The following is a 6988-nucleotide window of genomic DNA, read 5'->3' as shown; positions in this document are numbered from 1 at the left end:
AAGTCATTGAAGACAAAAAAGTCTTAAAAAAAATAGCACTAGAAAAAAAAGAGAATGAGAAAAAAACAAAAGAAAGTGAGAAGAACACACAAAAAGAGAGGGAGAGGAAACCACTATGTCTTATGGATAAAGTGGAAGACAACAAGGTTGTCCTAACAAAACAACCCGCCACACCTCTATTTTCTTTCACAACTAAATTTATTTTGCCAAAACATGTTTCTAGAATTTTTCAGGAGCTTGGAATCATCAATGGAGTTGATGACTGGTGGGAAACCAAGACAATGTTGACTTGCCTTGAGATTGGACTCATGGATGGCTTAATCAATCAAGTAGTGTTTACTAAAGATTGTGCTGAAGCACCTACCATCCATACATAAGGGAAGTATTTGCATAATGTTGGTCTAATAAAAGTTATTATTTTGTTTCCGTTTGATGTAGGTGAAGAAGATACAATTTCAAGGTTGAAATCTCTTTAATAAGGAGGGGATGATGTGAACCCCAAAGAGCCTAACCTCGATTATGATGTCCTTGAAGGCATAAGTGGTCCTATGACTAGGGCTAGGGCAAAAAGGGCTCAAAATGCCCTTGGACAACTCATAGGGTTGATCCATGATGGTGAGCCAAAAATAGCCCATAGGGGTTTTAAGATGCTTAGTAGCATCTTGGTCCATGGTTCTGACCGAGTCAAAGACGGAGCAGGCCACGCGCATGAGACAAGCCATGGGTCTGGTACATGCACCAAATTTGACCCTGGCATGAAGCCGAGGGCATCAGACATGAAACCTGATCGAGACAACTCTGACCGAGTTGAGGTCCCTAGAGCACCAAGTACTGAGCCAGGCGCTAGGCCAACCTGACCTGGCCAGGATATCTGACCGAGGCGCATGCGCCTAGCGTGCCGCATCAGGCACTGGGCGTAGCCTGACCGAGTCAAGCCTAGCCAATTTAGTTAGCATTAATCATTTTTAATTTTAATAATAAATGTGTGGGCTAATTTTTGTCCAACACTTAGTTAGTTTATTTTAAGTGTTTTGATCATAAGTCTGCCCATAAATAATTTCTCGTAAAAATTACTCGTGGAAGACCAAGCCAAGCCTAAAAGTGTAACCGACACTTTAATGCTTGGACCAACTTTTATTTTTCATGAACCAAAGTTATTATAACTTAGGCTATTCTTATTTGGCAGGTAAATAAAGACTATTGTATCTGTTGGAGGAGGATTGCTCGAGGGGAATCAAAATATGACTGTGGAGGGGCTTAATGGAGCGTTTATGGTGCCTAAACACCTTGTCTAGACCGTTGGAGCTTAATTCACCTAGGCACGTTTCATCCAGAGGAATCCTAAGTTACTTTCAGAGCTATTGGAGCAAAGATGCTCTTGTAGAATTAACATGTGCCCGTTGGAGGCCTTAATTGCGCATTGATGGTGAATTATAGACATGTTCTAGCCGTTGGCAGCCTAATAACTTACACCAACGACATCCTAAGCTATTTAGTGCATAATCACTCATCATTCAGCTGAGGGAAATTCTTTCCTTAACAAAGGGGATCCAATGCCAAGTATAAGTGCACCCGATGACCATTAAGAAGGCCATAACTTCAACAATTCAACATGTTCCAAATTGGAGGTCAAACAAGAATCCTATGAAGCTCATAAAAGCCTAGCCATGAGCATTATGGAGTCATCAAGTCTCATTCACCATGTGACTTAATTGTAGGCCATGCACTTAACAAGAAATGGAATCCTATGCTCTACACATTACAATCGTGGCATCCAAGGCATCTGAGGCATAAGTCATTATGTTTGTCTTTCAATTGTAATAAAGCACACTAAACACATGTGCTAATATCTTTACTAACCGAATATAGTCTATCTTAGGAATAGATTCATTTGGCTCATGGTATCCTATGTTAGATTACCATGCATTAGCCTTACTATCTTAATGTTAGCCAACCATGGGAGCCTAGTGGCTTGCCTATAAATGTAAGACTTTTGCAATGGAATAAACAAGTAAAGTTAAGTTGAATTATTTGTGAATTAAGGATTGAATCCTTGTGAGAGTATTCTCCAAACCTTCTTGGCTGAACCAAGATTAGAAGTTCTTATCAAGAACTAAGTTCTCGTGGCGAGCATCACATAATGGGCGATGGAGTGGACCGGAGCAAACTGTTGAAATATGCCACTTTAAAGAACCGGGGGTAGGCATCTGGTGCCTATAAGCGGGTGCGGACAAGCTCGCCGACTCCTTCCGTTGGACATTCTAGGGAAAGGTCCGCTCCCTGACGAGAACCGAAGATCATTTTCCCCGCCGCGCATGGTTCGAGGCAGAGGGTTCAAGTTGATAATGAAGATACAAGCGTGCATGAATGCAAGATTGAAGAGGCAAACATGCATCACATAATGTTTTGATGAAGACAAAGGATACACAAAGGTTGATGAAGACAAAAGAGTGATAAAGGCAAAGGATTGAGAACATGCATAAGTTGAAGGACAAGCTTGAGAGGATGAGAAAATAAACAAACAACAAGTATCAATGATAATGTCAAGACTCAAGTATGTACAAGGTAAAGCATTGAAAAGAAGATCTAGGGGTTAAGTATTTTTATATCTTTATTATATCTTAATATGTTGCTTAGTAAGAGTCTAGGCTAGGATGAACACTAATGAAAGTCTCAGAAGCTAAAGTTAATCATAGCTAAAATGAGACTTACATGCATACATACATGATTTACATGTACATGCATACATACATGATAATATGTTTTGAATGCATTTAAAAAGACTTTTAAATCATACATCATTCAAAGACATGCATCATGCTTTTAGAAATCATGTAGGAGGTTCATTCATCATTAAAAATATATTTTAGAAAACCATTTAATTGATTAGGAGTCATATTAATCGATTAAGTTTTGGGAACTTGTTAATCAATTAAATCAGTTGTTAATTGATTAAGCTGGTAAGAAACCCGTTAATCGATTAGGCTGGTAGTTGTTTCTGTTTTCTGTTATTTTGAAGAAACCCGTTAATCGATTAAGGTTCAATATAATTGATTAACTGCATTTAAAAGCAGAACAGTATATTAACCCAAGTTTTTCATATTGCTTCATAATCTTGAGAATCAAGAAAAGAGGGTTAGAACACATTTTTGAAAACAGAGAGTTTTACACTTTATTGAGAAGATCTATAGCTCAAACTTGCATATATTTAGGAAATATTTTCTAAGTGTTCTTTCAAGATAAGAAAAGGGTGAATCTTTACAAGATAATCGTTGAGCTTTCATTATCAAATCTGTGAAAAAGAAACCTGCATCTCACGCATTGTATTTATGTATTTGTGAGATCTTTTAGGGGTTCTTAGATTCATAGAAGATTGTAAAATTTGCACATTGAGGTGCAAATGTGACTTGAAGAATTTTTGTTAGACTTAGGCAATAACACATTCTCTTGGTGTGTTGTATCACCAAAGAAAGAGAATAGGTTTGGGAAAACCCTAGCTGTGGTTAGGTAGGTGTCTTCACGAGAGGCAAGAGATCTTGATTGTAAGCGATACTTAGGCTAGGGCTAGAGTCGCGATCAGTGAGGTATCCTAGTAGGTGAGCTTTGTAGTCAAACCGAAGTGAGGGTTTAAGATCTAAGAAAGGAGCGTCTTGATTCTTGTATTGGAATCGTGTTTGTAAGAAACATTGAAGATTCCATAGTGAAGATAAAATCTCCCAAGATCAGAAGGGGAAGCCTAAATGTAGTTTGCAATGGACAACAAACGAACTAGGATAAAAAGCCGAGTCTTATTCTTCTTTCCCTAATCTTTTTTCATTTCCGCATTACTTGATTTACGTAACTTGACATGCATATAATTATGTGATAATTGCATATCTGTATTGTGCATTTACTGTTCTTAATTGTCTACAAAATTACATGTAAGTTTGGTTGAATCTTGGTAATCTTGGATGATTGAAAGAATTCTATTTTCACTTTAACTGAACCAAATAATCGATTAAGTTGTTTAGATAATCGATTATTAGCAAATCAAATTAATCGATGAAGTTGAGTAGTCAATCGATTAAGAGCAAATGATTTAATCTATTAAGTCTGCCATTAATCAATTAAACAATGTGTAAATTTGTATAATTTATGTGTTTATCGAGCGACAATCATTGTATACTGTATCACCTATTCACCCCCTCTAGGTGAGTGGCAGAGCCCCGTGGGACCCAACAAGTGGTATCAGAGCTAGTGCGACTGTGCTAGCTTAGCCGCTTAGATCGTTGATCATAGGCACTTTCACCATGGGCTCTTCTAACCCGTTTAGCGGCGATGGCGCATCCATCGACTACCCTCTGATTTTCAGGGGTGAGGGGCACGCCTACTAGAAAATCCGAATGAGGATTTTTATTGAGGCCATCGATACGGAAATTTGGGATTCCATGGAAAGTGGATCTTTCATTCCACTACACGTAGTGAACGGAAGAACGAAAGAGAAACCTAGAAGTCTCTTGACCAACAAGGAAAAGAGAAAAGTTGAATTCGATTTGAAAGCGAAAAACATTATAACCTCCGTACTCTCATACGATGAGTTCTCTAGAGTTTCTCAATGCTATAGTTCCAAGGAAATGTGGGACACTTTACAAGTGATCCACGAAGGCACTAGTGAGGTCAAACGTTATAGATTGAATACATTGATGCATGAGTATGAATTGTTTCACATGTTTCCATATGAGTCTATTTCTGATTTACAAAAATGATTTACTCATATTATTAATCATCTCATTGCATTAGATAAATCATTTGCCAAACATGAACTAACTGTTAAAGTGTTGAGATGTCTGAACAGGAAATGGCAACCCAAGGTGACTGCCATTATGGAGTCAAAGGACTTGGAACAAATGACGCTCACAACTCTATTTGGCAAACTTCAAGAACATGAGCAAGAATTAACACGTTTGACACTCAATGAACAAATGGACGAGAACATCAAAGAAACCTCCTTCAAAGCAACAAGATCAGATGCAAGAAGTCAAAAGGAGATATTTAATGATAGTCAGTCCGATTCCGAAACGGATGATGAAGCCATGTCCCTGCTTATTAAAAAATTCAGAAAATACCTAAGAAATAATGGAGGAACCAAGAAGCTTCACAAGGAAGCTGGAGATAGTTCGATCAAGATGAGCAAGAATCCCAAAGACAATGAATCTTGCCATAAGAGTAGGAAAGTAGGATGCATGAGGTAGACATGCCCTACACCTTCCAAGAAGATTGAACAAGATTATAAGAAAGACTCTCGGGACATCAAAGCTAAGAAGGCATATATCATTTGGGATGAACCCGAAGAGGACAATTCGTCAACAAGCATCTCCGAAGATGAAGAATCACACAAGATTTTTCTAATGGCTCAAAATTCGAACTCTTGCGAAGTAAGTGAGCAAGATGAGCCTAGTGAGGTATACTCATATGATTCTAGTACAAGTTCTGATATATCTATCACGTATAACATGCTATACAATGCTTATGTTGAAATGCAAGAAGAACTTAAAATGTTAGCTAAAAAGTGCATGAATAGCAAAAGGTTAATTTTAGATCATGAAAAGAAAATACGTGAGTTGAAAAATTTCATTGATATGCTGAAAATTGAAAATGAAACTTTATATGCTAAATATGCTAACTCTTCATGTGATTGTACTTCTAACTTAAATGAGGCATCTATTTGTGAAAATTGCATTTGCATGAAAAATGAACATAATGCCTTAAATGATAATCTTGCTAATTTCACATTTAGTTATCATAATTCAAACAACTTACTTGCTTCATATGAAAATGATGGGATTAAATCTAGTTTGGAAGATCATCTAGTTATCACAATTCAAACAACTAACTTGCTACATATAAAAATGATGGGATTAAGTCTAGATTGGAATATATGCATGCAAAGAACACATTTCACAAGAAACAGGTAATTTTCTAAAAATTTCAGATCGTGAATCACCTGCTTGCTTTTTTTGTGGATCGTATGGTCATACCTTGAATGCATGATGTTCCAAATGGAAATTGTATGTGGATTACTAAGAAACAAAATCCCCAAGCTACTAACATCAAGGGACCCAAGTTTAGTTGGGTACCCAAGAAGACCAAGTAATTGTGCTCTGTAGGTGTGCTTAAGGACATATGGACTTCAAATTTCATTATGGACAGAAAATGTCTTAGGCACATAAGAAAGTGACAAAATCAAACTTCTTTGTCCTATCCCCAAAGGAAAGGAGACTATGACACTTACGAGCAACTTGTCATCACAAATGCTTGAAGAAAGGAAGCATTGTACAACAAAAGTAAAACATGGTATTGCTTCCTAACTATAAGTACTACATACTTTAAATNATACCTTAAGTGTCATAGATATACTCTAAAATGAAATCCTAGCAAGGCCATAAACTCAAGAATCATGATATCCTAAAAAAAACATTTTTAGGCCTAATGCTTTATGTTTCACATTTACATGATCTCAAATGCAAACATGATATTATTGAATAAGTATATGAATCCTTTAACCATTTTTTGATTGATAAGTAAATGTAAAACACCATTAAGGATTTTCTAACCATGTTGAAGCACAACTAGTTAAATCTCACATTAATGCAAACTTAACCAAAACTATGTTTTTTGAAAGCTTATGCGAATTTAATGCTTGATTAAGCCATCTCCAAAAGAGGAGAGGGAAGATATGCTTACTGTTTTGTAGGGACTAATGAGGATAAATGGTTCAAGAATTATATTCTATGCAAGAAAAAGACAAAGAGTCAAGAATGGAAGAAAGGCCAAAGAAAACGTCAAAGAATTGCAAACTTCCAAAATCTTGATAAGAATGAGGTAAAGTGTATGAGGTAACCAAATTTCATGATAAATATTTTCATACATTGTCTAGTGACATGTTATATCCGATATATTACCTAAATGCTTAAATGCTTGATTTCTAGATAATCTTAAAAGTTCACTT

The sequence above is a fragment of the Lupinus angustifolius genome, chromosome LG18 (genome assembly GCF_001865875.1).
Source record: "Lupinus angustifolius cultivar Tanjil chromosome LG18, LupAngTanjil_v1.0, whole genome shotgun sequence".
Lineage (NCBI taxonomy): Eukaryota > Viridiplantae > Streptophyta > Magnoliopsida > Fabales > Fabaceae > Lupinus > Lupinus angustifolius.
Note: the sequence above shows the minus strand (reverse complement) of the source record.